This window comes from Polyergus mexicanus, unplaced genomic scaffold (assembly GCF_030449975.1).
Source record: "Polyergus mexicanus isolate NDT 795.1 unplaced genomic scaffold, iyPolMexi1.0 SCAF_18, whole genome shotgun sequence".
Lineage (NCBI taxonomy): Eukaryota > Metazoa > Arthropoda > Insecta > Hymenoptera > Formicidae > Polyergus > Polyergus mexicanus.
The window spans coordinates 4,453,862-4,475,452 of record NW_027223338.1 but is presented as its reverse complement, the minus strand read 5'-3'; the positions used below and the strand labels follow the sequence as shown (position 1 = coordinate 4,475,452).

General features: G+C 39.0%; 1 protein-coding gene across 2 annotated transcripts in view; it reads right to left on the bottom strand.

Annotated features, from left to right (window-relative positions):
* Nucleotides 1-17,627, bottom strand: part of Ae2 (Anion exchanger 2) — a 46,799-nt gene extending 29,172 nt beyond the window's left edge. For both annotated transcript variants that reach the window (XM_070310180.1, XM_070310181.1), the window contains exon 1: nucleotides 17,123-17,627. The gene's annotated coding sequence lies outside the window, so the exon portion shown is untranslated. The remainder of the gene's footprint in view (nucleotides 1-17,122) is intronic.
* Between the last annotated feature and the right edge of the window lie 3,964 nt (nucleotides 17,628-21,591).

The window sequence follows — 21,591 nt, the reverse complement described above, 5'->3', positions numbered from 1 at the left end:
AAGCAGTGGTATCAACGCAGAGTACTCGACGCCGACGGACGCGCGCACCATCCCGATAATTGAATTCGTTCGTAGACGAAGAAAAAGCCTGTAGTAAAGAGACCGTCAGTTCATCGGATGTACAATACACGTGTATCCGCGAGGCTTATGATGAACGCGCTAGATTAGTCTCACCGGCACGCGTCGCGGGAACGATAACAGGTCACGAAAATGATTGCGGAGTGGCTTTCAAGTAGGCGTGGGGGATTTCGCGGTGAATCGGGCTTTTTGTGTCAAATCGATCTGCACTCGATCGAGAGAGGGTGTCACGGGGGCTGACACGATCGTGTAACGTTCGGGGCGTTGTAAGAAGGATGTTAAAGGGTATCCGCGCCCACGCGAATTTTATACAATATATTTTTGAAATATTATCCGCACGCGTGATCGTGGTATATGATGCGTCTTGTTATTAATAACAAGATGATTGCAGTTTCTGAACTGCAATTCTCGAATTTTGTCATCGCAAAAGGATATATGGCATTATTAATGTAGATATATAAACAGACAATTATTTTTCGACTAGTTATTGAGCTTTGAATTCCAAAACCATACAAATTAAGAATCGATAATCAAGTTTTAAGATTCATATCTATTAATTTTCTATATCAGTTTGCTCTAGCAGATATCGTAAGAGAATATTGTTACCTATCTCTAATAATTTTTATTCTGCTTTACGTAATAATTTATTCACAAATTAAATCATAGATTTATAAGCGCACTCGAAGAGAAATTAATAACTTTAACTTTGAATCTAAGTATGTGGAAAATAAAGTAGAATAGATCAACTACACTCGCGGCAATACTATACTCGTGGTAGCATATGATTCGCTTAGTCACATGAGGCGTGCGAGTCGCGTGAGTCGCGTTACGCAACGAACAGCTGATTCATTCAATGACATGTGAGACGCGTGGTCGCGCCGCGCGCTTTACGTGAGTCGCATGCCTCCGTCCATAGATCGCCGGTTAGAAAAGTCGCAGCGAACGTAGACGAATCGCATATGAAAGTCGACAATTGCACGATAATACGATCCGGTATACATTATTGTATAATATGATGGATATGCAATATTCTTGATTTATTATGAAAAATTCTTCAAATATTTAATAATAATTATTTATAATAAACGGATATTAGAGATTGACATCAATTAATTTTCTATGTCAGTTTGCGCATTAGCATCTCGTAAAAGAATGTTCGAGCAGATACAAAATCCGTGTGACAAGATGAAAAATGCACCTTTTAGTACTATATATATCTACTTGTATAAAGTCAAACTTCAGCTGCAGCTTTATCTCAAACGGATCATCCCGCGTTTCTTTAAACGCGTAAAACAAAATATCGAATACGCAAGCATTCGAGATAAAGAATAACGATGGTCATTTTGAATTGAAGAATCCGTCGACCTCGCCTTCTTTTCGCTTCCCTTTCTTCTTCTCGGCTATCAATCTATACTTTCCGATTCCGGACGACTCCGCCGTCTCTCCTCTCCGCCTCCTCCTTCCCCCCCCCCCTTTATCCTTTATCCTTTCAACTTTCTTACGGAACAGCGAGGAGACGCAGCTCGATACGGCCCACGACCGGGTTACTCCGCGCGGCGTTCCACTCGAGAAGTCCACCCCGAAGATTTCATCAAGAGAAAAAGAGAAGAAAGCAAGAAAAGGAAAGGAGAGAGATTTATGCCGACGAGGAATGGAGCGCGGGGTCGAGGGTGAAACCCCAAGCGAGAGAGCGAGCAGAGAGTCTTACTCCATACCGGAGGGCACCCTCGCGCAACGCACTACCGCACCCCGACCCGCATCCCGATCCGCACCCCAGGCTATGAAAAAAAAAACTCGGCTACCCCTAACGATTTTTTTTCCTCAACCCCATCTCGACGCACACTAATTACGTTTTTAAGCGAAATTACTTTGCGAGGCGAGCGCGGGGCTTCACCGTTGACGTTAACGGCCCTGGCCGTACGGGGTGTAGGGTGGCGAATAAGAAATACCGTGAGGGTGAAGGGGAGAGAGAGAGGGATGCGCTTCTTTCTTCTTTTCTCTCTTTCTTTTTTTTTTATGCTGAGAACGGAGTTTCGAGAAAATAGTACGGGAGAGAATGGGTCCCGTATCTTTCTACCCGTACCCTCCGTTTCTCGCGACGACGCGCGCCCTGATTACGAAATGTTAAACGGCACCGCCACCGCGCCGGCGTCTCGTTACTCATCCAAATTTTATTCCTCCTGGCAATTGGCCCGGCCGAAGAGGAAGCCGCCTCTTCGCGGGAGCGAACACACGACGGTCGTGCTAGGTCAGCGAGTGGTTAGGCGAGGCCAGACCTTACGAGGCTATTCTCCTGATTCTTTTTATTTTCTACCCTCTTCCGCGATTACGGGCGGGATTCTCGTCTTGATAATTTCGCCGGCGGTTTTCGCTTCGCGCGAAAACCGCCTTCAACAGGATCCTCTTCCGGATGGGATAATTTTCTTTCGCCGCACTTAGCTTTAATCCCGTCTTAATTTCGACCGTGTTTAAATTCCATGTATTCACACGTAACTTACGCGAATTGATGCTTCGTTCTTAAGGAACAATTTCAAGTACTGCCGGCGGGAGTTCTCTATTCCTCATTATGTAATCTTTATATCGAATTTTCAATGCATTAGCAACGTGGCGTATTGGGGCGTAGCTGTAATCACTTTGCGCGTTTCAATTATTACATATCGTAATAGTAAAATTAAAAATTACAGTAAAAACGTAAGAATATCGTGTTAACGTTTTGGGATATTACATGCGCAGAACAAATGTCTCGATTTAATCTTTCACGAATTCATCGCGAACCGATCTCGCCTTAATATACGTGCACCTCATGCGCGCATCTCATGAATAATTTCTGCTATTCCTTCTATCTCTCTTTCTCTTTTCTCGTGGGTCGATCGTCGTACTGCCGGCTAGGGTTAGATACGAGGGTGCAACCGGACCTAGGCTCGCTCTGCAAATCCCTGTAGATAAAAAGTCTGCGCCCACCCTAGGCGCAATCACCCCAGCCGATAGTAGTGACTCACCCACCGTCACCCAACCCATTTTTTTTTCAACCCCTCCGGTGGCACAGATCCGTGGGTCCGTGGATAAAAGGGACGAGAATCCTTTCGCCTCGTATCGCTCCTTGTACTTCGGCCTTTGCTCTAGGAAAGAGTTCGACAACCCGTGTGTTTAGATGACTCCGATAACATTTTTATATGCAGTGCATATATTAATAAGAATTTTAGAGATATCGACACATATTTTTTGAAAAACTTCTATAAAGATTCATTTTTTTGATTATAATTATATTTTCCGTAACCAACCGTTGATCTTTTTTGTTTTCTAATATAGAAAGAATAGTTTTTCTTTAAGTGAATACGTGTATTACGAGTTTATGTCGGAAAAAAGTCGTGACTGTCTACACGAATTTTCCGTCTGTAGGATGAGAGAACTAGTCACGAATGGTATTCCGATCGGGTGTCTGTAATTGCGTATCCCACGCTTTCACCCCAATCGATTTTAGATTCCAATTTGTGAGATTCGAATTACCGTAGATCCCTCGAAATTCTGGGCATTTTATTATACTTAGTCGATGCACATACAAAACGGTTGTCATAGATATAAAATAATTTGCAACGGAAAACAAATTAACAATATTGAGTATAAAGATAAAAATAAATTGTTTTATCTTGTTCATGGCAGATGCAGTAATGAACAAGCGGAAAAATGAAAAATTGTCAGAATCAATAAAATATAACATAATAATCGTAATAAATGCTACGACTTGAAAGAAAGATCAAATTAATTGTTTTGTTATCCAAATATTAAAATAAAATTAATAAATAATTTTCGTAAAAGTATTATATAAAAAAAAATATACATTACGATTTAGATATGATCAAATATCGTTCATTTTACACGAAACAGAGATGCTTCCGCAAAGAAACTCCCATGGGACAATAGCAATTCCGAAAACTGGAAGGGCCTGATCTAAGAGCCGGTTGAAGGGCTAACGGACGAATGGGAAAGCTTTGCAGGATATGCGACACGTCCCATGGCGAACCTCGAATTCTCGGACACCTTCCCGTCTACCTTCTGTAAAGTCTGTTAATGGCTTCCCGTTTGACCTCGCTCCACCTTACATCGCTTTCTCTTTTCTCTCTTTCTATTATTCATGTCCCTTTACTTAAATCATGAACTTTCTCGCTGGTGTATATGCGCGATACCCGCGCACCTTTTTCCACCTCGAAAGCGGGCGTAGCCTTTCTACGCGCGCATTATTTTTTATACTTTACGTCCGCTCTCTAACGTCGTCGCGAATGCGTTCGTCCCTCTTCCTCCTTCTGTCGTCGCAGAAAGAACACTTTTCCCAAAGACACCGTCGCGGCAGGAAATTGCAATATTAATTTTTAATCCTTGCTTTTTTTTCAACGATGTGGCCTTTTACTCGCGTTTACGAGCTCGTCGGTGTGCGCGAGATCGGACGGCGGAATATAGTAGGATGTGATCTAAATAGTTGATGAGTTATGGATGTTTTTTTTCGGTGGGCGGTTGATTAATGTCGGATCGTATGCGTGGCGTTTGGCAGCCACGAGTCTTGGGCTTCCAGCGAGAATGTAGACTATGCGTGTATTATGCGCGGGCCTAGGGTGGTACCAGGTTACGCGTCGCACCGGCGGTAACCCAGTGATTAAAGGATTGATTAATCGTTCTCGCGGCGAGGACACATTTAAATAAAAATATCGCATCGAATAAAAAGTAGGGTAACGAACCGTGACATTTTTTTTAACCCTTCCTTTTTCGTCCATGCAATTTGAAATGCGTGCAGTTGTTGGCGACTCTTATTAACATATATGATTAAAAATGCTATGAAATAATGGCTTGTTATTTTATATAGTTTTTAAAATTATTTGTAAGATATTTTGTTATCGAAAAACGAATTTAACTATTGACTGTGAGTGAACAACCCACTCCCTCTTTATCTCTATCCTTCCGATCAGACCCCGTTAATCTTTTGTCGCATCTTCGTGACGGTCGCGTCTTACCTTGTCCATCGAGAGAAAGCGCAGAGAATAAGAAAAAAAGCTAAAGTATGTGCGAGAGGGGGAGAAGACACCCTCTTGACCTCGCTACCCTCTTCCGCTTTCAGCGATGCGCGTCTTCGGACCGGGAAGGGAGGCAAGCAAACGCGCGCGCTCCCCCTTTCTTCTCCCATCGAAAAGAAAAGTATCTTGCGTAATTAAGCAACGCGGCCCGTAATGTATCCAGCGTGCAAGAGCGGCCATATTGCCCCCACCGCGAAGCGGCGAGGGTTGACGGGGGTGATCGCTGCCCCGCGCGAATCGAAGCGCGTAGGGTTGCTACCGGAGAAGATGGAAGGGTGAAGAGACCGGGACGAGGGACAGAGGAGGAAGAGGAGAAAGAGGAGGAGGAAAAGGACGACGAGACGGGCGGAAGGGTAGAAGGGCGCGGAAGACGATGGGGGGCGCGAGGGGTGAAGGGGTAATGATATGCCGCGCGGGTTAGCCGGCGCGTGGTGCGACGACTACAACTACCCTTCTTTGTTGTCGGGGGATGAGGGGGCAGGAGGGAGATTCTCAGCAAGGTCTGATTCGCAGGATGGTCTCGACGGCTTCTTCCTGTTGTATTCTCTCTTTTCCTCTTCCTCGCCTCGCTTTCATTCTCCTTTGTTCTTGCCCCGTCCTTTTTTTTTATTTAATTCGGTAAAGGCAATTACAGTCTCGCGCGACGTCGTATCCGCACCTTGTTTTTTTTTTTTTTAATCCTTTTTCGTGTCGGGAAGATCGCGACAATGAGGTTAATTTGATGGAGAAAGAAATTGAAAAACGCACGACGGCATTAATTTATTAATCGAAATTTTGATTTAGGTGTGAATTTCTTTATACATAGATCTTTGATCTTATTAACAAATACACGAATTGACTTTATCGATATAATCGCGAATAATTTAAATCGCAGCCAACCTGTCGTGAATGATTTATCACGATCTTGAGGGAAGACGTCTTGATGAGATCGGTCACGATCGGCACGCTTACAATTACCGGATTAATCTGGAAATTATGGAGCGTGAGCGCGGTGAAGAAATTGGCTTTATATCTGCTCACTGCTCAGCGCGAATAAATCATTCTCCTGATTCGTTTATGTCGTTTGCATATCATTAATTATGCTGGAATAACGATCGATTTCTTCCACGGGGTCGCTTTTCTCTTTGGAATTAATCGGATTCCGAACGCTCGAGTACGCGAGTGATTTCCCCCGGCTTAGCGCTGAGATGCAAAAAATTAAATAAAGCAGTAAAATATATTAAAAACTGTTACAAATATTAAAACTGCAATGGAACGATACGCAGATATTCATTTATATGAATATTTTCATCATATTCATTATTCATTACTTTCTGATTATTTTGCAAAAATTTTTTATTTTATCATTACAAGAAGGAGAAGATTACCTATTGAACTAGATTGTCTCAAATCTAATCGATTTTTCGAGATTCAAGATTTAATTTGACTTTGTCTTAATATTACATTGTATACCCCTGTATAAAGTATCCGCTATACGAATCTTCCATTGCGAATGCGTGCGCTGGTACTGAAAGCTGCGTAAAAGAAGCAAGACAGCTGATGTGTGCGTATAACGAGGAAGCGTAAAGGCACGAATCTTTACGCGGAATGCGAGATACGCATTTTCAAGATGCGAATATGAATTCTCGAAGAGATTTTTTGGAATGCTTCAATTTTACGAATCTTTACAAAATTTAATGAAAACATCGCCCGACGTGTATAGCATCCAAAAATTAGAGGATTATCGATGATATCAATGAAAAGATCGCGAATTAAAATTTTTTATACGTTTTACAAAGTTTGAATTTATATACGGTTTCATACGAATCGCGAATCATATGGATGGAGTTTGTAAGCGTGCGTGCCGTATGCTCGTTTATATATAGCGTCACCGATTTCGGAACGATTGTTGGCCTTGAACTTGAATGGGTCCGTGCGTGCCGATGGAATCGATGCCATTGATTTTTTTTTTTTTTCTATGCGGCCCGCCAGCTATGCATATATGTATGTACGTATATGAGGGCGGTGCGCGAACAATTCAAAGGTACTCTCAGCATGTATGAGCTGGAACGCTATTGTCCGTTGCATGGAAAAGAACGACTTAGCACTATCTGTATCGCGAATGCTGTTGCATCGGCTTGATGACAAAGATGTAAAGGAAATGTAATTAAATAAATCGAATTTAGATTAGCGACAATGGTAGATGTAAATATAGGTTTTCATTTATTTTTAAAAAATTTTTTAGAAACGCACACGTGTAATGGAATTTTATATGACGGTAATTGTTAATTATAACGCGTTTGAAGAATATAATAATATTCAAAAATTTAATATATTTTTTAAATTTAAAATGTTGAGAACAAGTTACACGACAGTAAATTTAATTTTTCTGATGTGTCTCAATTATATAATGAAATACTAAATATATAATATCAAATATTATAAAACAATAATTGGGATATGTGAAAAGATTATAATTATTCGGCATATACGGCGGTTTTATACTCGATACATATCCTAAAGATTTTCTCAAGCATGATAGAGAAGAAATAAAATTCAGATGTTATTTCTATACGACGATGTTATCGAAAAACCATCGCGATGGTTTTCTCAACATTCTTATAAATGTAATTATCATAAAAAGGATGGTCCTGGCTAGCAGTGAGGAAATAGATCAAAACCAGGCTATTCCCGATTCTGCGAATTTACTGCATATTGGGTCACGTCGTCGTTCATCTTCTGCATTTTTTTTTTTTTTTTTTTTTTTTTTTTTTTGACGAACCCCATCGTTCGATTTCGAAACCCCTGACCGATTTGCTCATGTCGCATCGGTCCTCAAGGTGGAAACTCAAAGGAAGGTAGTTAGTCGTTGGTCAACCCTGGTAATTGCGCGTAACCATGGAAATGCCTGTTTGTTTGGGGTTCCTCCGGTCATATTGATGAGCGAGGGCTTCGGAGGGTAAAGGGTAGACTTTCGAGGCCACTGAATGCAAAGAAGGGTTATAAAGGGTCGGCCGGAAGTCAAGGACGTATTCGATGACTTCGAGAAACTCGGCCACGATTGCGCAATTCTTCTTTTTTTTTTTTTTTTTTATCGTAAAGAAGATCACGTATCTGTATAAAGCTATGCAACGTACAGAAGATATATAAATGTATTTATAATATATTTGGCCCGTGAATATATTTGCTCAACAAAAATTATTACTAAACAAATAAACGATGATGAAAAATATTTTTATCATATTAACATACATCATGGAAATAATAAATATGAATATTGTAAAAAAAAAAAAAGGAAATGATATTTTTATATTTTAATAAAAATATCTGAAATCTTTTTATATTTTAATCAGAAATATAGGAGACATATAAAGCTGATCGATATTAAATTACTAAAACCTCGCACGTGCTGTTGTCCAATGAATATCGGTACATCAATCTTTGTCGAGTACCTCGATGCTCGACGCACTATATTATATCGTGATTCCTCATCGCTCGAAATCTGTATGATAGTAACAGAGTAAATGACATTAGAGAATATTGTTAAACAACCTTTTTGCTAAATAAAGATATTATTTTCGTCACAACTTTTATACTTATATTTCGAGTTATCGATCAAGTTAATTAATTTTATAAACAAACCGTACGAGATGCACCCTTCTGTTAACTTCATTCATCTTACGCTGTTTTGATGCTACGCCCACGCCGCAATGCTTTGACATGCATTTACTCAGAATAATTCGAACCCTTGTTTAAGTAACCGGGTCAATGCATCGTAAGATCGCGTGTACTTTGAAGGTCATCCCTCGAGCTTTCGCACGACGCAAAGTAACAGGTGCAACGCGTTTAAAGCGTCTCGAAATCGCGTCTCTCAATCGCTTACGCGGATCTTGCCGATTCGAGGTAACTAATTTCGCGTCTCTCCTTAAGCATTCGTCGCTCGCTCGCGAGAAGATCGGACGGGGTAGACGGAACTCGAGGGTGAGAGGAAAAGAGAGATAGAGAAGACGAGACGATAGATTCGAAGGGTGGAAAGAAGGAAGTGTGGCCGAGAGACACGAGCGAAAGGGAGCTGGATAGAGAGAACAAGAGAGATAGAGAGACATCGAGAAAAGCAGCACGAAGGGCCGCGAGAAGGGGAACGGGACGCGGCGGGGTTGTCGAAGCATCCCCACTCGTTGGCCCATCCGCCCCTGAAAAAAGAGTTAATATTGATCCGTTTTTTTATTTGAGTCACCCCCAGGTTTTTCACCCTCGCTATTTTTTCTTCCCCCGATCGCAGGGATCGCCGCGGCGCGGCGCGGGTGCGACAGAGACGGAATTAGTGTTTCTATAGCAACTCTCTACCCCGTCCGCTCGTTCGTTCGTTCGTTCGTTCGTTCGTTCGTCCATCCGTCCGTCTGTCCGTTTGTCCGTTCGCTCGTACATAGAAATTCGCTGGTCCGAATCATCCCTCTCGCGAACCTGAGTAGATTACAGAGAAAGGCGGTGCAACATCTTACGAGGAAGATTTTCAGATTAAAGGAATCGCGAGATGCACGTATGTCGAGACAAGCGCGCGTACATCAAGTATACATCTAGATTACATCCCGGTCAATTTACTCTCAACTAAAAGATTCAGCCATCGAAGAGAATTCTTAAATTGGCTGTGTTGAAAATAAGCTTTGTCTCTCGAATTAAATTTTTTTTTTTTTTTATTAATTTTAAGTAGATTTAAATTTAATAGCATCTTAAATTAGATTGGAATTATAAACTTTTAAAAATTGGACCGATCTTGGAATCGATTAAGATTGCGTAAGTCAAGTTGAAGCTTACATTTCGATAGCTGAGCATATATTTTGCTGTTTGTTACCGCTAAAATATGAAACTTCGGTCGCTTTCGATCTATTATCTGCATTTCCTACAAAGATACGTACGGGCCTTTATACGCGACAATCTACAATATATGTAGACAAATACGAAACGTAGGTAGGTAGATATGTATCCTTTTTGCGCAGACGATATCGAGCCAGAGTTAAATTCACCCCCAAATCAGGAAATATGAAGCTCCGATCGTACGCTCGTATATTCTCGGAAAAGGGTCGGTAGTACTTTGGAATACCACTCTCTTGGCTGGTAAGTCGATGCATATTTCAGAGGCCCGGTCACGGTTTTTTCCGGAATATGCTTTCGGCGTAGCTCCCTTCTACCTCCCCACCCGTCTTCTTATTCCTTTGCATTCCCTTTGACCGGATCCCTCTAATAATACCATTTCGCCATTCCCGTAGCCTGGAATCCGTTTAATACTCGCGATAACAGATCCGCTAAGAGTGGGTTAAGGACGATACAAAGAGAGAAAGACAAAGATCAGGATCAGATAATGCAAATAAGAACGTAATATATAAAACAGATGTTTTTTTTTCTATTTTCGCGGTCATAACTATTTGTAGCTAAAGAAAAATAATTTTAAAAGATTTGGTAGGAAAGAAATCTTCTTTATATATATTATACTTTATATATACAACATTGAAATAAACTAAAACAAACTGAGTTGAGATGAACGGACCGCGGTCACGCGGATGCTCGATAAACTCGATAAAACTCGGACAAGGCCGCTTTCATCGCATCACATAACGGCACTCTTTTGAGAGAAAAATGCTCTTTAAAGCGCGTCGGTGTCGGCATAGCGATGTTACAATCGCGTAGGGGTTGCTCTTACGGGGGGTGGGCCCCGTGGGGCTCGGCAACCCCCCGACCGCCGATGTCACCTAAGCGCGCCGAGCCCTCGGATCGTTCGAATCTTACTCTTTACGACGGCAGGGATTACTTTTATGTCTAACCTGGTGGCAGCCGATGCCACTTTTTGTGGTTACGTGACTGCTTAGCTAACTCGTTGCACCTCTCTTGCGTTTAGAGGGCTGTTCTTCGGGGTAGTTCAATTCGGTGCCGCAGAGTCATCGTCATCTTAACATTACGACAACCTCCCTGCACAAGTATAAAGAAACTCGATCGATAATCTTGAAAAGAGTCTGAAATGACCGTCGCTGACTATTAAAATTATAGTCCTTTTATCGTAAAAAATTTATAAAGTACATTGTATGAAATACGATGCGCCCTGGTGATAATGTACAGGGTGTATGTCAGAAGCCTGTACTTTATTACTATAGCCATAGTTTGTCATATTAATTTTCTCTCTCTCTCTTTCTCGCTCTCTTGTCCATCGATAAAAGGTCATACGGCATGTATAAATGGTCAAAATATTGTATAATAATTTTATATTGCCATCATGTTTCAATTTGTTTAAGATTAAACGTGTCAATTTTATGGAAGCGTGAAATTTTATTTTTACAATAGAATGTATGGCTGGAATAAATGTACGTGTAAAATTGTAAATTGTTGATCCCGAGTACAAATTATTGCGTTATATTTGTGTGTTATTTCCGTGTCTGAGAGAAACGCGTCAATACAAACAGCTACAACAGGATCACTAAGATGCCAATGCATTTTAGGGAAGCGTTTATTTCGTATATTATTAGCCCCCCTTTGGAGAGAGAAGTTCTCCGGATATATTTGGTCCGACCGTTTTACAGTCGACCACTCACGAACGAATTCATTTAATGTTCCGCGTTTCGGTTTTGGTAGATCTTTCGAAGGACTACTAACTATTTCGTGGCACCTGTCACTCGAAAAGGTGAGTTTCGCCGGGCATTAGCGGGATAAGATGACAGGCCGATAAGTCGCGCGCAGACGTAGATAGAGAAAAGCAGGTGAAAACCCGAATAGTCTCGGATGAAAGTGTCCCGCGCGGGGGCAAATTTATATAAATCGATGGCTATTAATATATTTAGTAAGCGCGTTGTACGTTTTTTATTCGCGTTAATATTTCTTGACAAAATTTATCGCGAGTATTCAAGTCAAGTCGAGATCCATCGGGTTGAAGCATTTTCAGTGAGCAAAGACAAGAATTTAAAAAATCATTGTAGAAAGCAAAAGTCAAACCTGTCTGTCTCTATGATTATTTTTTAACAACATAAACTTAATAGGACTGTTCTCGGACGTTCGCCGTCTTCGTTGCCGGATGCACCTGCTGCTGCTCCGCGACGAAAAATTTTTCGACCAACTCCGGCTTTAATACCCAGCGATTTTTTAAGCAGTGGCAAAAGGATTCGCCATATGGCGTCTTGATCGGATGGACGCGCGCCGCCGCGAGAATCGAGCAGTCGTGTCTCGAGAGCCAACGGTGCTTCGAGGAACGAGGGCCCATTTATTTGGCGTGTGCTGTATAATTAGGACTCGAGAGCTGGCCACACGGGTGAGCTTATTGTCCGTTCTCTTCCCCCCCCCCCCTCGATCTGTGGAAAACGAGTTTTGGAAATATATTACGGGGCGCCGTGTGGTCGGCCGAATTCGAGCCGCGCTCCTCCGATACTTCCGCAAATACCTGGCTCGCTAGGAGAGACTGGGAAAGACGATCTCTTTCATCGACAGGAAGGGAGATAGAAAGCCTGAAGATTCTCGTATCTTTTGTGTTTGAAATAAGATAAACGTCGTTTATCGTGTCCGCGGCGGTAATATCGGAAGTGAATTGACGACTATTTCCTAGTCTCGACATATGTAGTATATTGTCGAGAATAGCTAGTTCATAAAATGGTAAACCATTTAAATATAGATTGTTTTCTCGGAGTTTATGGGATGTAGAAAAACAAAAGAAAAAAAAAAAAAGCAAGACGCGTGCTAGACGTTCGTAAAATCGTCGCGACTCGATATGTTTAATGTTGGATTAATTTTTGCTAATTACATAATTTCGTCTTTCAATTTATAAAATTGCATTTTCGATAATATTGTATATTTACGGGATTAAATAACTTTACATGATTGTAGTACGATCGCATATGTGCTCTTTACTGAAATCGGGGTATAACAGCCCACCCCCCCCCCTCCCCTCCCCAGGTGAGTCACCCTTTACATAGACGAGGACGCATCGTACACCCCGTCGTGGATTTCACGTAATTTTGGGTTTCACCGGTAAATGGTATCGCGTTTCTTGGGACGCACCGTCGGATTGGCGCATTGTCAACCGACGGGGGCCACCTAAGGCCCCCGAGTGGTGCGGTAGTAGTCTAGGATCCCTTTCAGCCTTCCTTCTCCGTAGTAGCGTAGCACGCGCGCTTTGCCTCCATAAAGGAGCTTTTTTTTTTACTAGAAAGACAAAAAACAAGGAACGCTGAGGCAAAAGCGGAAAAGGGGGAGCGTGCTAAACCCTCTTCTCTCTCTATCTCTCTCTCTCTTTTTCTTCCCGCCTTCCATCCTTTTTACTTTTCAGAAACGCGTGGCGTGGCACACGCCATTATTCTCCCGTTTCGTCTTCCTTCGAGACGAGGCGACGGGAAAAATTTATGATGCGCTTGTTGTGTTGCTTTTCGGAAGAACTCATCATCATATGCGGTTATCTTATATATTGGCACTCAAAGACAAGATTTCTAAACTCGTCGATTTATAAACCTCGGTAAGTAACGCGATATTTTTAAAACCCGATAAAAACTCGACGAAAAAAATATTACGTATTTTCGGACGTATTTCCTTAGATGAGAGTTTATTGAGTATACATATAAAAATCAAAATAAAATTTTGATAGTAATGATATACAGAATGATATCAACAAGATGCGCCGAATCTTTGAACGCCATTGTTGTTTATCTTGTAGCTCTCGCGAGATATAAATCTTGCGTCGCGGAATTAAACGCGCCATTACACGCGGGGATGATCACAATCGAATTTGTGTATGTTTACCTATTTGTAGCGGTACTTCAGGTAGCGACGTATAGATCCCGGGGACCCCGCGCGTTTTCCCGGATTCTGACCCCAAAACAGCTCAACGGCACTCAATGACAGCCACGACAGCCACGAAAGAAACGCACGCCGCTCGTCCGTCCGCTTTGTCGCGTGCTGCCAGACTTTCTTAACGTGTTGGCATAGTTTTTGACAATGGGGCCAATGCTGCGGGAGTAAACTCATACGCCAGCACTGTTGTGCAACGAGTATAGCGACGATTCCCCTTGATTCCTCGCTTCGAATTTAGTATCTTACTTTCAACTTTCGCTCGCTTCTCAACAACTAAGAAGCAGTAGTTCTGATAATAGTGTTAATTGGCAAAATTAAAAATTGATATTATGTTGTGTGAATTGCGAATATTCTACATTTTGAAACATTATAAGCGGCGAATAATAAAAAAAAAAAAAAAATGATACTCATCGAAAATAAATTTTACAATAATATAAAACTTTTATAACTTATATAGTATAAGAAAAAAAATTACATATATACGAGCAGAAAAATTCTGTATAAATATCCATATCATACTAAAAATAATTAATATTGATATTTGCATCGATATTTATAAACTCAATATATATATATATATAATAAATCAAGAAATGTCGAATTTATTAGAATTGTTCTGCAAGTGTTTGCCAAATGTGATCAAATAAATGTTCCTAATTGGAAATAAATGTTACACAATCTATGGAAAAAATAAAAAAAAAATAAAAAATAATAAAACACATATACGTTTAACGCAGAAAATATCAATATAAGAATCTATGCAATATTAAAAATAACAAATATCGATATAGATTATCTAAATCTAACAAATAAAAAAGTTAAAGAAAAATATGAATAAGTACTCTGCGTAATATAAGACACCTTTAATTATGTAAACTAACACTGTAATTTATTAAAATGTATGCGTAAAGTGGGTATCTTGAATTTCATAGATCTTCGCAGATAATTATATGTCAAACAATTATTCAGATATGTTATCTTTAAAAGAGATTTTATTCAAATATTATCTTACAATTAACACTTCAGATTTGCCGATATTTAAAAGAAAGTAAAAGTAATGACCTTGTTAGACGATAAAAAAATTTCACGAGACATATCGATGAAACTGCATCGATTGAAACTGATATATAGATTACGTTAAAAAAAATTTGACTAAACCATCGGGTAATAAATAACGAAGCTCGAATCCTTTATTTATCGAATCGATCGTTCCTGACAGAACAAGCTTCGGCATGATTATAAACCGATATTCTAGAATTTATGAATCGTTTATATCGAGAGCGAAACAAGCATTTGACATTCAATGATTTTTTTAAAAGACACTTAATATTTATTAATATCACTTAATGTTTTTATTTCGCAAAACCTTGTCCTAATTAAAAGGACTCATTCTGTCGGCATTTATTTAAAAAATAACGTTATATGAACTTTTATGATAAAAGTTTCCACTTCCCCTTAGGCCCTATTTTGCATTTTAAATAATCTGAAAATCCTATCATCCGCCAGAGACAGAAACAGTATAACGCGCGTCTCTACAATTATAGCAATTATTATACTGTTTCGGCACGAGCTAATAACGGGCCGCCTCATCAATCACGGTTTTGTCCCGGGGCTAACATAAGTAACAACGGCGAGAACTGGCGTAACTAGCGTGCATGTGACAAGGGAAAAAGTTGTATAATGTATTCGAGAATCCCAGTCCATATATATAGAAAACGTGACGAACCGCTATTGTCACCCAGTTCGAAAATAGAATAGGGACCGCCTATTCCCAACCCTGTTCATGTCCCGGTCCTTATCTCCGATTCCGACAACTGTAAGCTATTTCTATTCAACTCGAATTTTCCTTTCCACGTCTTATTTCGCTTATTAGCCGGTCTAATTTTGAACGTTGGCGCGGATCTCTTCTTTTACGTGTCGAATTTTTATATACAGGGTGTCCCCAATTTAAATGGCAAAACTTCAAGAGCGTGTAGGGGACCGAGGAACTAAGACAAGAAGTTCTTTAGAGGTTTAGGGTTAGAGGTAAAATCGTAAAAATTCAATCTCTCATTGTCAGTTGCTCTCTTGAGTTGATTGGCACCGAATAAACTTTGTGCTTCAAGATTCCTTACATATGTAAAAACTTGATGTTATCCTTTACGGTGCTGATCAATTCAAGAGAGCAATTAAGAGACCGAATCATAATAGATGCGGTGCACCAAATATCACTAGAACAATGTCTAGCTGCAATTAATGAGATCAGTACTAGATGTAATGCTTGCATTGCTGCACGAGGGCAACATTTTGAACAATATCTGCATTAAATAGATGATAACATAAATAAAATGTAAATAAATAAATAAAAAAAACGAAAACTCGTTTTGTTTCTTTTTTTGTGATTTTCTCCAAAATGGAGCAAGGACGAGCAAACCTCTAAAGGACTTTCTGTCTTAGCTTTTCGGTCCCCTACACGCTCCTGAAGTTTTGCCATTTAAATTGGGGACACCCTATATGTATCGCGCGTATATTTCTTTTGTTATCGCTCTTCTAATTTCTCGCGAGCAAGCTTTATTATCTATTCGCATTTGTCGCGCTGACTGATGTACTTCTGTTATCGCGCATTCCAGAGAACGCAGGGCTCCAATATGCGTATCCTGCTCGCCGATTCCCGCGATAAGCGGTCAGCAGAGATTCTTTTAGCGCATAACAAAAGAATTGTCTTTACCTGCGACAATTCATTTCACGCGATACGAAAATAGGTATTTAATAATCCGGGCATAAAATGTATGCGAATAATAAACAGTCCAAAGTAAGAGTCATAACTTGATATCACGACACGAAAAAGGAATATGTAATTTTTTCACACCTATCGCAATAAACCACTCATTGTTAGTGTTATCAAAATATGTAGCTTAGTTTATCATAAAGTATATTAATACGTTCGAGAAGGGAGTATCGTACTTTTTACAGAGAGTTTCGTATACTTTCTGTTTTCAATATGCATAATTATCTCGTTTCTTTCCCTTCTCGAAACTCGAACAAAAGCGTCCGGGTAGAAACTCTCGTGTGATATCGGAGAAATGGCAATGTAGAGCAAGAGGCACTACTAGTCTCCGACTTTCATTCGCCATTGTTAACTTCCGGCGAAAATGATCCAGGCACACGCGATCTATTGTACATAATGTTGTATATGTACATACCTAGATTCCGAATCGATCGTTGGACGCGCACGACTCGCGCGCGCAACGGCGTCGTGGCTACTCGAACCAATTCGGACCACGAACGGATCAGAGTCCGCTCTCCTGGCTCGATTCTTCGGCTGCCACCGCTTTCTCGGCGTCACCGACCACCGGCTTTTACGAAGACGGATATGACATATCCGTGTATTTACAGTATACTATACAGTATCTAAAAATGTTGTGTATAGAGAGGCAAGGTAAAGGCGCGCGCGGTGATCATGCGCGCAAGAGCGGCGCCGCTGACAAACTGATGACCAGTCCGGAACGGTCGGCTTCCCATGGGAAACGTCGTCCGTCTCGCTCGCTCGCTCGCTCCGTTCGCCGCCGATGTAACCATAGATGACCGGGAGAAAGGAGGAGAGCGGGAACTGAATTTCTGCAATCGGCCAGCCGGCCAACTGCACACGAACCGAGTCGAGCTGCCCCGAAGCGGGCTTATTCGTTTGCGCGCCGATGCTGTCGTCTTTTAAAATTGAGATTCGCGAGAGCTTCGAAAAATTAAATTAAATTCTCCATTCGAACTTCGCTAAAATTTTTTTTCTTTTTTTCAGTCGAATCGTTCTGTTTGCGCTCGAATAGCGCAATTTATTCTTTGACTATTCTATTTAGCGTCAGATATATACTATTTTGAGAATATTTTTATACAGAATTATCTATGAATCTTTGTAGAATATTCTCGTGTTAAAAGAATATTTTATAAATCTTAGAACATTTAGATCGGCCTCGTTCTAAAGTTCTATGCAGATTCATAGATCGTTTCTTTCTCTCTCTCTCTCTCTCTTACCTTTATTAGAATATTCAAATATTCATCGAAGGTGAATATTATTTATAGAACGTTTATAGAATACATTTGTGTTATCTGGGCATGCAATCCGCCGTTCTATGTTATCTCTGTAAAGTTTATTGATACATCATATAGAGAAAAATGGCACAACTGAAAAAATGCAATTTTCCGGGAAAGCAAAAAAACAAAAAAAGGTTAGGTACTATACTAATTCTAACTAAATGCAGAGATTATCAAATAACTTTTTTTTTACTAAAATAGTTATATATATTATTCACGCACAAAATTCATATCAAAAATGTTTAAAATTTTTGTTACTGTAGCTGAGGTGGAATTTTCTTTCTAGCGATGAGAATTTGAACAAATTAACTCAAAATAACTAAATTTTGAGTTGCATTACTTTTTTATATGATGATATTTAAAACTAATATTTGATAAACAATATATTGAGTGACGTCTTATTATTTAACCAGACAAATAAATCGTTTTTTTGATATACAGGTTGTCCCAGACCACTCGTACATTAGCATAAAAAATAATTGTTTTTAAGAAAATTATTTACAATGTATTTTTTAAACAATTATTTGCTTTTTTTGGCACTAATTGGTTTGTCTCATTATTCTGTACATAAAAGTATTACGGTAAGATTATTGGAAACTAAATATTTTACAAGATATTTAATTTTTTATATCAAAATATGTCAGATTAAAATATAAAATAACTCAAAAAGTACTTAATAAAAAAATACTTAATAAAAAAATACTTTATTATAGTGTTTTGGAAAGCTCTCGAGGTAAGCTATAAGAATATGCACTAAAAAATAGGGGGTTCCATTTAAGAAATTAAAGATGTTCTTGATTTGACCTTAACGATGCTATCCAAGGTTAAACCAATGACATCATCTTATGTTCCCCTCAAAACCATACAATTTTAGTTCAAAACGTTTTTTTCTACAATGCTTAGTTTTTGAAAAAAAGGGGTGTACGAGTGGTCTAGAACACCCTGTATTTGTAATACTTGATTGTTTCTCTGTGTCTTTTCCTTTATTTACGAGTTTTATGTATATTTCTCGCGAATCAAAAGTTTCTATCGATTTTATCAAATTCTTTTGGAATAAGATAAAAATATGTAAATGTTTTCATTTAAGATATAAGTTATTTTCCTTTTCTTATTCTTTTTTCCTTTTTTATCTTGTTTTTCTTATAATAAAATGAAGTAGCTATATAGAAATATTAATTATATCAAACTGGAAAGAGAGAGAGAGAGAGAGAGAGAGAGAGAGAGAGAGAGAGAGAGAGAGAATGAGGATATATATAGATATATTTTGATATAAACATGCAAAAGAGAGGGAAACACTTTAGAATATACCCAAATACCCAAGTGTCTGTAAAATTGCTGTCGTGTTGCCAACAATAATATATTTGTTGGCAACACGACAGCAATATGAATTATCGCACTTTTGATTATTTAGGATCATTCTAAATATTGATTGTTTCGATTAATCATTTAGCCGCATGCGCGTGCTATGGGATTACGAAAATAAAGAAAAGCGAGCTGATGCGGATTTTTTTTTTTTTTTTTTTTTATCAAACGAAGAAAGAGAACTCTCTCTCGGCGACGGATGTTCGTGTCACGGTGCGATTGCATTGTTAGGCGATTTTGACAACTCTCCAGCGTATATCAATCTCTTTATGGCGGTCGCAGAATTGGGTCGGTCATGGAAGATCGAGAAGTCCAATTCTTCCTGCTAACAACTTTTAATGAATATACATCATCGTCGCGCCGCGGCACGCTCGGCGATCCGTCTGTTCCATTTTTCTTTTTCATTTTCGCTCGTCATTTCGCTCTATCAATGGGTATATGCAGATCACCAGTGCATGCTGTATTATGCTGATCGCATATGCATGCACCGGTTCGCAACAAGTATTCAGAGTGATCCTACTTTGTAAGCTGCATATGCATTTATGCAAACTCTGTGGGATCAACGTAACGGCGCGTTTTATCGGCCTGGCTTTATATCGTGTTTGAAAAAGAAAAAAGTAGGGGTGGCACAGGGAGGGAGAGAAAATATTCGATTTGTAAAATTTACCGCAAATTTGAATTGACCTGACGCATTCTATTGACCCTTCGGGGACGACTGTTTTTCTTTTTTTAAACGACACTTTTTTACAAAATTCATAAAAAGTATTTTTATTTAATAATCTTTTCTTTTCTTTTGGTCTGGCTAGAAATGCGACACATCTTCGACGTTCTCTTTTCTTTTACTAGGTTTAGATTGAATAAGAGAAGGAAAATGCCTGTCAACAAGTCTCTTCAGATGTTCTTCTGCATTTGTTCTTCTTTCGATTTCAATTGATTTGGCATGCTGATTGATAATTTCTTTGATCTAATTGAACTCTAAAGTCAAATTGAAAGAATGTGACATCTATCAAATGAAGTTAGAAATTTATATATAGGGTGGAGCATTCCCATACAGCACTGAAGCTTGCAAGAACATTCCTGCAACATTGTAATATTGCATATTGCAGTTTAATGTTGCAGAAATATTGCAAAGACATTATTTTACAATATAACTTTAGCAATGTTACAGCAACATTTCGAAAATATTACAAAAAAAGTATTCAATAATCGCTAGTTCATTCGTTTATCACTATGCGGCGCATGTTGCGCTATCTATTCCGCATTTAATTTTTAATCACGATGATTATATAAAGTTTACAAAGAGCGGCTGGTTAAATTAAAAAGATATAATAACTATTTTTGTTAATTTAAGTCGTATGATATGACCCTAATACAGGGGCTCAGACATTGGACTAAGAATTCTTTTAATAGTTTCTATTCTTATATAAAATCAAAAATTTGATAATAATTTTCTAATATGCAAGATACTTTAGATTTTAATAAATAAATTTTGAGATTATATAAAGACAAGAGAGATGTGAAAAAACTCGTATGCGTAAATTCACCACAATTTTTTTGCATCCGGATATCTGAATATTTCAGATACAAAGAGATTGTGAATTTACACAATTGCAAATTGAGTTTTTTCTTATTTCTCCTAGATATTCTCTGTCACTGAAGAAAGTCGAATGTGTACCGAAAAATTTACATTTTATAATTTCGTTATTATTATAATACAGAAAAACTATATACACGCTAGATCCTGACTCTTATAGGCCTAATTTCTTATTATTTTTTTCATATGTTAAGGATATTATGTCGATAAATATACATAAAGCATTATTGCATATATATTATATTGCTATGTTACTACAATATTATATTGCAATATTTCTGTAGGCGGACATTTTACTGTTGCTGCAATATCATAACAACGTTGCAGCAACATTTCGCAATGTTTCTGCAATGTTGCAATCTTGCAGAAAAATGTTGCTGCAATCTTATTGCAATCTTGCGGTGCTGTATGGGTTTATATTGGGACATCTAAATATCTAAAAAAATAAAGCAAGATAGAAAGAAATATTTCAGACAAAAGTTGTTCGGTTCTAAGTGGTTCATAAGATGGTGCCATTAGTTTGACCTTGGCTGGAGGCGCTTCGGAGATTTCAATGTCAATCTTGTTTTTTTTAAACACCCCAATTTTTATACATAAATCGATTTCTTGCAATATGCTGCATAAAAAGTT